The following is a 9,308-nucleotide window of genomic DNA, read 5'->3' as shown; positions in this document are numbered from 1 at the left end:
TGGTAATTTGGCGGATTTACCAAAATAATAACCCATATGAATAGGAAATTATTATTTGAGGAATTAGGAAAGATCCAACGCGGAAAATCACAGAAGGGACTCTGAGGAAAAGGCGCAGCATGAGCTGCGTCCCTTTGAAGAGGCGCAGCACTGTTCCTCAGTGTATCCGTCCTGACGGATTTTAGGAAATAGCTTTTAGTATAAATAGAGACGTCGAGGGAGGTTTTATTCACATAGTTCTTACGTCTTTCTTTCGTCTTATTACATAAAGCTCTCAAAATAAGCATACATCATGAATACTCTCGAAATTCGTCTGAAGGAGTGGACAAATGAGTTTTCCAATGTGGAGAAACACGACATGGGTGCTTATAATTTTGGATCACTTTTGAGCTTGAAGCTTATCAAAGTAGTCAAATCATTCCTAGATGCTTGTCTTGATTACTGGGACCCGAATTATCCCGTATTTGCCTTCCCCGGAGGCGATATTTGTCCATGTCCTGAAGAAATTGCTGCAATTGGTGGTTGGGACCCGGAACATTTGCCTGCTATTCCCTCTACTTCCCAAGGATATAAGAATAAGTTCAGAGATTTGCTTGGGTTGACAAGAGCTGAGGTTGACCGTCTAGTGACGTCAAAAGGAGTGCGAATGTTGGACTTCATTGATCGGTTCATAAACAGGGTAGATCCCACCATTTCTTATGTTGCCAGGCGAAGGGCATTCGGGTTTTGCCTACTACATGTATATGTCCTTCAAGGGCATGTGGATGAGGATTTGAGAGGTGATCCTCGTTACCTGAGCCTGATTGAGCAAATGAAGCTGCGCAGGAGCCCAGCTTGCCTGTGTTTAGGAGAGATCCTGTTGGGGTTAGATAACAGGAAAGCTAACCGTGACCTTCCTTATCTGGGAAGTCCCATTATTTTGCAGGTAAAAGAATAAAATTCTTCTTTTCTCTTTTTTTTTTTCATTTTTTGTTTTTTTTTTAAAATTCTAATACCCGCTTTTGGTGGTCTGGCTTATGGAGCGTCTTCGATTGATCGAGCCCCCAGTTAATGTTCCTGTTTATCATGCTCGCTCAATTGCAATGAGGACTAGGCTCTACATGGTGGATTTTACTCGAGTCTGCAACTATTGGGAAAACAAGCTGAAGAGTGATGATGGCTCCTTGATTAGATGGCTCGTACCATGGTGGCATCTCAAATCTGTCACTGGAGTATCATCCTTGGATCCAACCCGATCTGTGCGCATTCCTGGCTTGGAGTTTATGATATGCATCTTCCCGGAGAGGTTGATGAGGCAGGTTGGATTGAAGCAGACGATTTGAAGCTTGACACTGTCCTGCAGATTGCCGTGGCGCTTACTACTGAGAGTCGAAGAGAATGGGCCATCAAATGGGCTCAAAGAAATATGTGGTTCTTGAACTCTTCTGTTAGTGCTCTATGGGTGTCAGATTCCTATCTGCGGTGGAGGAAAGCTACTACTCCGGAGGAGCGCAAGAGATTGAGGAAGCGCGAGCCTGTTGACTACAAGGTTCGCGATATAGAAAAGGAGAAAGAGAAGCATCTGACTGAGGGAGAGGAAGAAGCCAGGTTTCGAGTTGTTCATCCTTCGAAGAAACCGAAGACTTCTCATGCCGTAGAAAAGGTGATTGAAAAGAATGGCAAGGCTAGACCACGAGAGAGACCGTTGGTGATTAGGTCTGAGGTGGCACAAGAGCGTCCGGTTTGAGGTCGAGACAAGAAATATGATAAAAATGACAAAGGCAAAGGGAAAATGGAAGAATAGCCTATGTCTTTGTTATTATTTATTATTATTATTATTATTATTATTATTATTGTTATTTGTAATAAGAAAATGAGGTTTTTAGAATCCTAGCCTATTTTTTTTTTTCATTTTTTTTCATTATTTATATTATGTGGCATATTATTATTATTATTAGAAGAAATGAATACAAGAGGTTAATTGGTTATGAAACCGTTGTGATTTTCTTTTATTATTCTTGTCGAATTCCAAATGCACTTGCAAATGTCCTTCTATTTACATTTAAAATAATGGGTTGTATCCTGTGAAGGATTGCCTACGTATTCATTTGAAAAATGAAATCAAACCCTTGCGCGTAGTTCAAGTAAATGTAAAAGAATAATTGTTCTAAGTAAGAGCTTGTAATGAACTTAGAAAATAAGCACCAGCTTTTACTTACTCCTAAAATGCAATTCAGTTTGTTTGATGATATGAGGATGACAAATTGTCAAAATGCAAGAGCAAGGTGACATCAGCTTATTTCAGCTTGGCCAGGGGCCGTTTATTCCGCGCCACAAGAGCGACACGTGAGGTTACACGAGGCGCGTTTTTTCTCCTATTCTAGGCATAGTAACGTTTTAGTTGGTCGAGGTTTATCGGGTTGGCAAATTCATTCCCATCTAAGTCTGTGATCCTAACCACACCCCCTGGAAGTATGGACATGACTAGAAATGGCCCGGCCCAATTGGTTTTGAATTTTCCTCGTGGATCGACTGGTAAAAGAGCTCTAATAGATTTGAATACCAAGTCTCCTTCTTTGATGTTCCTTGGCTTAACCGTTTTGTTGAAGGCTCGTTTGATACGTGCCTGATATGTTTGCACATTATGTAATGCACGTAGTCTACGTTCATCCAAGAGGATGAGTTCTTCATATCTATCCTTCTTCCAATCGGCTTCTAGGATTTGACTTTCGAGTAAAATACGCAAGGATGGTATTTCTAGCTCGACTGGTTGTACAGCTTCCAGGCCGTAGGTCAAATAGAAAGGGGTGGCCCCAGTGGGTGTCCTGATAGATGTACGGTATCCCCATAAAGCAAAAGGTATCTTGCTTGGCCAATCTCGATAGTTGTCAATCATTTTCTTGAGAATTGTGACAACGTTCTTGTTTGCCGCCTCTACCGCGCCATTAGTTTGTGGTCTATATGGCGAGGAGTGGTGATGCTTGATTTTGTACTTGGCTAGCAATTGCTCAGTCTCAGCTTGGAAATGTGATCCATTGTCACTAATGATCTCATGTGGGCAACCGTATCGACAGATGATGTTGGTTTGTATGAACTTTGCTACATTCTTGGCTGTAAGACTGGTGTAGGAAGCCGCTTCTACCCATTTGGTGAAATAATCGATTGCTACTAGAATAAAACAGTGACCTCCTGTTCCGGCTGGAGTGATCTTTCCGATGATATCAATTTCCCAAGCAGAAAATGGCCAGGGTGATGTCATTGTATAGAGCAGTGAAGGAGGGACATGTTGTACATTCCCAAAGATTTGACAGTTGTGGCAATGTCTTACATATTTGATGCAATCGGATTCCATTGTGGTCCAACAATACCCCAAATGTGTGATGTTCTTTGCCATCATGGGTCCACTCATATGAGGACCGCATTCTCCATCATGGACTTCTTCCATCACTTTCCGTGGTTGTGAATGATCAAGGCAACGTAGGATTAAACCAAGAGGTGTTCTTTTGTATAACTCTCCTTGCATGAGAACGTATTGGGAAGCTAGTAAGCGTATAGCGCGTTGTCCCCTCTTGTCCATATCCGGTGGATAGGTGCCGTTGAGTTTGAAGTTCAGGATTGCTTGGAACCAAGGTTCCTCTGTGATTTCCTTTTCATCGGTGATTTGGTGCACATAAGCTGGCTCTGATCGTTGTTCGATGCATAAAGGCATTTCTACCATGCTATCCAGCATATTAATCAAAGATGCAAGTTTTGGAAGAGCATCTGCAAATTGATTCTCCTCTCGAGGTAGGTGTAGGTAGGTTACTTGATCGAAAAATTGGGCAACTTGGTCTATTCTGGCTTGATAATGTGCTAAGCTTTCATTCGGATTTTCCAAGATCCCGTGATTTGGTTGATTATCAAAGATGAATCTCCATGTACTCGGAAGATTCTTGATGCCTAAACCTACTGCTTCTTGTAATCCAATGAGACAAGCTTCGTATTCTGCATCGTTATTTGTCACCTCGAAGTCGAGTTTGACAGAGATTGGTGTATGCTCGCCTTCAGGAGAAATGAGCAACACTCCTATTCCAAATCCTCTTAAGTTCGATGCTCCATCAAAATAAAGGTCCTAGGAGTCTACATCGGTTTGGAGTATATCCTCATCCGGAAACGACCAGGTGTCTATCGTTTGTGTATCATTGATGGGATTCTCTGCGATGAACTCGGCAACGGCGCGTCCTTTTATAACTTTTAGAGGTACATACTTGAGGTCGAACTCTGAGAGCATCAAAGTCCATCTTGTTAGGCGTCCATTGAGAACGGGTTTCTCGAAGTGGTATTTGACAGGATCCATTTTGGAGTATATTTCAATGGAGTATCTAAGCATGTAATGGCGTAGCTTCTTCGTTGCCCACACAAGAGCGAGGCATGTCTTCTCGAGTGGTGTGTATTTTTACTTGTAATCCAAGAACTTCTTACTAAGGTAGTAGATAGCTCTTTCTTCTTTTCCTACGGTTTGAGCTAGCATGGCGCTCATGGCTGTTTCAGTTACCGTGAGATATAAACCAAGAGGTTGATCTCGTTGAGGTGGCATGAGCACTGGTGGTTTGGCTAGTATTTCCTTGATTCGGTCGAAAGCCTTTTGACAGTCATCATCCCATATGGTGTGATCTGTTTTCTTTAGCTTCTTGAAGATAGGTTCACAAATCATGGTGAGTTTCGATATGAATCGACTTATGTATTGCACCTTACCTAGGAATCCTCTAACTTCTTTCTCCGTTTGAGGTTGCGGCATTGCGATTAGAGCTTTGATCTTAGAAGGGTCTATTTCTATTCCTCATTGACTAACAACGTATCCCAGGAGTTTACTAGATGTTACTCCGAATGCGCATTTCTGAGGATTGAGCCTCATGTTGTACTTTCGTAGCCTTGAGAAGAATTTGCGAAGGTTCGCAATGTGGCCCTCTCTATCCTTGGACTTGACAATCATGTCATCTACGTATACCTCAACTTCTTTATGCATCATGTCATATAAGAGCGTAGTTGTAATACTCCGTATTTATGAGTCTCTGGGTACTTTATCGAGTAGGCCTTACTCTGTCGAGTAAGGGTAAGTTGCGTTTTAAAATAGTTTCTGACCTGTTGGGTACTCGATCGAGTAACTAGGATACTCGATCGAGTAAGGGGGTACTCGATCGAGTACCTTGGGTACTCGATCGAGTAGCTGGTTTAAGGGGAGTTTTTCTCGGGTTTTGTTAATTATGCGATTAAGATATATAACCTTCTTCATCATTATACTAAACACTTTTGCAAAACCTAATTTACTGTCAAAGAGAGAAAAGCAAGTACGTTCATCATCTTAATCGCATTGTTAGCAAATCCCGGAGTTTGGAAGGTCGGTTTTCATCGTTTGATATACCGTTGAGATCCTTGCGTCGAGGGTAAGATCTATGTACCCTTTTTGTTGTCTTTCCTTTGATTTGGTTAAACCCTAATATAGGGATTTGGGGGTTTTTGAGTAGTATGTGATTTGGTAGCATTTGTATGTTGTATGATAGGAGGAGGTTTCGTAGAGGAAGCTTTTTGATACAACTGTAGAGACCGTCTGATAGAGTGCTTTCCAGGTAGGATTTCTACTCAGTATTAGTCCCATAATGGGATGATTGTTGATGTGTTGAGATTGATTGTTTGATATAGTAATTGTATTATGACGGTTGTGATTGTGATTGTGATTGTTTGTCTATGGTCCTCGAGGCGTGTCCTCGGCTGAGTGGGGTCACTTGCGGGAGTGGCTTCACGCCCTAGTTTCGCCTTCTGTGGAACCCGCCACAGAAGGGATGTGCACATTAATGGACAGGGTTATCGCTCATTATGAGGAGCGGGGATTTGGTGGGTACGGCTGCGGTCCCCATGGCGGAGGATCGGTCCAAAGTGGACGATCGGTGATTGAGACTCTTGGAATTGGCGATGTTGTGTGTGATTAAGTCGTCTGTTTATCTTATTGTTGATATATATTGAGTTGTGTGATTAGTAGATCGACCCGGTTGTTGTTTTGTATACTGCGGTGATCCATTCGGGATGGTGAGCGAGATATTGAGCAGGTATGAGATGAGTACTTGGGATATTTGGGATTGCCACGATATGATGATAGAAGTCTTCATTTGTAGCTTAGTAGTTTCTTTACATTTCAGTTAGAACAAGAAATGATCGGTTTGAGAACATGTATTTGTACTTTTGGTTTTGGTTTCGAGATTGTAACCTTTCACTAAGTATTTCTATTTAAACGTTGTTTCTTTATTGTTTATTTAATTATCATTGCCTCGGGTAACCGAGATGGTAATATCTTCATACCCGAGTGGTCCTGGTAAGACACTTGGAGTATGGGGGTGTTACAAATGGTATTAGAGCGACGATCCTGAAACCTGTAACCAATGAACCTAATGAACATAGGGAGTCAATTAAAATGAACCCGGGGTAAAGGTTGTAGGAGCTAATGCAAAGGCTTGGGAGACGTCCTGAAGTCGCGAACTCGCCCTACAATTTTGAACCGGTCACATGGGGGGGTGTATGTTAAGGTCGTATGTGTTGTTTGGTTAACTTGTGTGTGAATGTGATGAAGTGTGTGTAACTGTTGGATGCTTGAAGTAGAAAGTTGAGGATGTGAAAGAAAGGTTGATGATATATTAGAACGGTTGTTGAAATGATAACATGATGGATGTTTACAATGTGGCGTTTAATAACATGATATAATGATTTCGTAGATCGTATGAAAAGATGCGTAACATTGTATGCTTAGTTATGATATGACGATGGCTTTATAAAGTTTTTAGCATGTTAACATATGATATAGCATGCGGGTAGTGTTTTTGAGTTAGCATGACTCGATCGAGTGGGACTGACTTGATCGGGTGGGTTTTTGACGATTTTGAGTCCAGAATCGTGTTTTTGGGCACTCGATCGAGCACCTCGGGCACTCGATCGAGTAGGGGGTCACTCGATCGAGTAGCCTAGCTACTCGGTCGAGTATGTTAGAGATCAGAAGGTCTGTTTGGGGTCTGATGTTGGGGCACTTGATCGAGTATAGTAGGCACTCGATCGAGTAGCCTGTTACTCGATCGAGTATGTTTGGGAACTCGATCGAGTAGGGTCTGGTTAGCTTGTTTTCGTGTTTTGAGGTTTTGGCGCGTATGTTTATATCCACCCCTTTTCTGATATAGTTTCAAGATGCCGCCCAAGAAGACTGCTTTGTATGTGAAAGCTGAGCTTATGAACATAGATGACATCGTTAAGATGTTGGAGCATCAGGATGCTCTTACTGAGGCTTTAAAGACTGTGGGGAAAGATAAGGATAAGGATAAGGAGAAAGAGGTTGATCACTCTAAAATCAGCCTCTATATAGCGAGGTTTAACCCGAAAGAGTACAAGGGAGTTGGGGAGCCGAACCTTCTTGATAGCTGGCTTAGAGAGATGGAGAACATATTAGATTTGGTTCACTGTCCTGATAAGATGAGAGTGGAACAGGCTGCATTCTATCTGAGGGAGGCAGCCGGTAAGTGGTGGGATACGGTGAAAGTGAGTGCTAAGGAGTTGTATGTGAACCAAGGTTTACCTGCTATACCTTGGGAAGAGTTTCGTCGGGCTATGAGAAAAGAGTTTGTACCGGAGCACGTGAGGAGTAAGTTGAGAGAAGAGTTTGACAGTTTTAAGATGACCGCTGAGATGTCTATGGCCGAGTCTTACAGGCAGTTCAATGACAAGTCTAGGTATGCTGAGGATATGGGTTTGAGTGAGGAGAATTTGGCGCTGAGGTTTGAGAGGGGGTTGACCTCTAAGATTATGGATAAGTTACTCGTGGGAGTCCTTACTGATGTTAAGGAAGCTTATGAGAGGGCTGGAAGAGCTGAGAGGTTGGTGGAGATGGCTCAGGAGAGGTCAGGTGGTGAGAAAAGGAAGTCTGAGAGCGAGGGTGGTGGCCAATCTAATCACAAGAAAGGCAACCACAATCAGTCTAAAGGGTTTTCTTCTGGGTCAGGGTTTAGTGCTGGGGCTTCCTTTGGGCGTGGCCGTGGAAGTGTTAGTGGTAGTTGGGGAGTGACCTGCTATAGCTGTGGTGGTGTAGGCCACAAGAGACATGAGTGCACAAGTGCACCGGGAACTTTCCAGAGACCTGCGCAGAGCTATACGAGCAATAGGCCTGCTGGATCGTGGGCAAACCGGGGAAGTCAGAGCTATCAGAGTGGAGGTAACCGCAACGACGGTAATTCTTATCAGAAACCACCAACGAACAACAACAACAATCAAGGGTCGGGTGCTAAGCCGACCACATCACCAAGATCTTGTCCAGGAGGTGGATAGAAGACCGGTGGAAAGTCTGTTCATGATGGAGAGAAAGCAGCTGAGGAGGATGCACACGTTATCACCGGTACTTTTCTTGTTAATGGTATTCATACCTTTGTTTTGTTTGATTCGGGGGCTTCTCAGTCGTTTGTATCTTCGAGTCATGTTAAACGGTTGGGTTTGAGGGTGTATGAGTCTGTTAGTGAGAAAGTTTTTATACCTTCGGGTGAGTCTGTATCTTGTGGGAGGTTATATAGGGATGTACCTATGATAGTTGGGCAAGTTGATTTCCCTGTAAGACTTGCTAGAGTTTCCTTTTGACGGTTTTGAGATGATAGTTGGGATGGATTGGCTGGGAAAGTATAAAGCTAAGATAGACTGTCATCAAAAGAAAGTGTCTTTAAGAGGTCCTAAGGGTGTTAGTGTGTCTTATCGTGGGTTTCTAGTCAAACCCAAAGTTAAGTTGATTCAATTTGTCACTTTGAAGTCATATCTGAGGAAGGGATGTCCTTTGATATTGTGCCATGTGAGAGATGACCGGATAGAGGGTCCGACAGTTGATCAGATACCAGTGGTGGGAGAGTTTGAGGATGTGTTTCCAGAGGAGATTCCGGGGTTGCCGCCGAGAAGAGAGATAGATTTCACAGTAGAGTTGAAACCAGGGACGGGGCCAATCTCTAAGGCACCGTACCGTATGGGTCCTAAGGAGATGGAGGAGCTTAGGGAGCAGTTGGATGATCTGATAGAGAAGGGATACATTAGACCTAGTGTATCGCCGTGGGGAGCACCAGTTCTTTTTGTGAAGAAGAAAGACGGGAGTCTGAGGTTGTGTATAGACTATAGAGAGCTGAACCGAGTGACAGTGAAGAACAAGTATCCTTTGCCAAGGATAGATGACTTGTTTGATCAGTTGAGTGGTGCATCAGTCTTTTCTAAGATTGATTTGAGGTCGGGGTATCATCAGGTGAAGATTAGAGAAGTGGACATACCAAAGACAACTTTCACGTCGA

Source organism: Silene latifolia, chromosome 2 (genome assembly GCF_048544455.1).
Source record: "Silene latifolia isolate original U9 population chromosome 2, ASM4854445v1, whole genome shotgun sequence".
NCBI classification, from domain to species: domain Eukaryota; kingdom Viridiplantae; phylum Streptophyta; class Magnoliopsida; order Caryophyllales; family Caryophyllaceae; genus Silene; species Silene latifolia.
Note: the sequence above shows the minus strand (reverse complement) of the source record.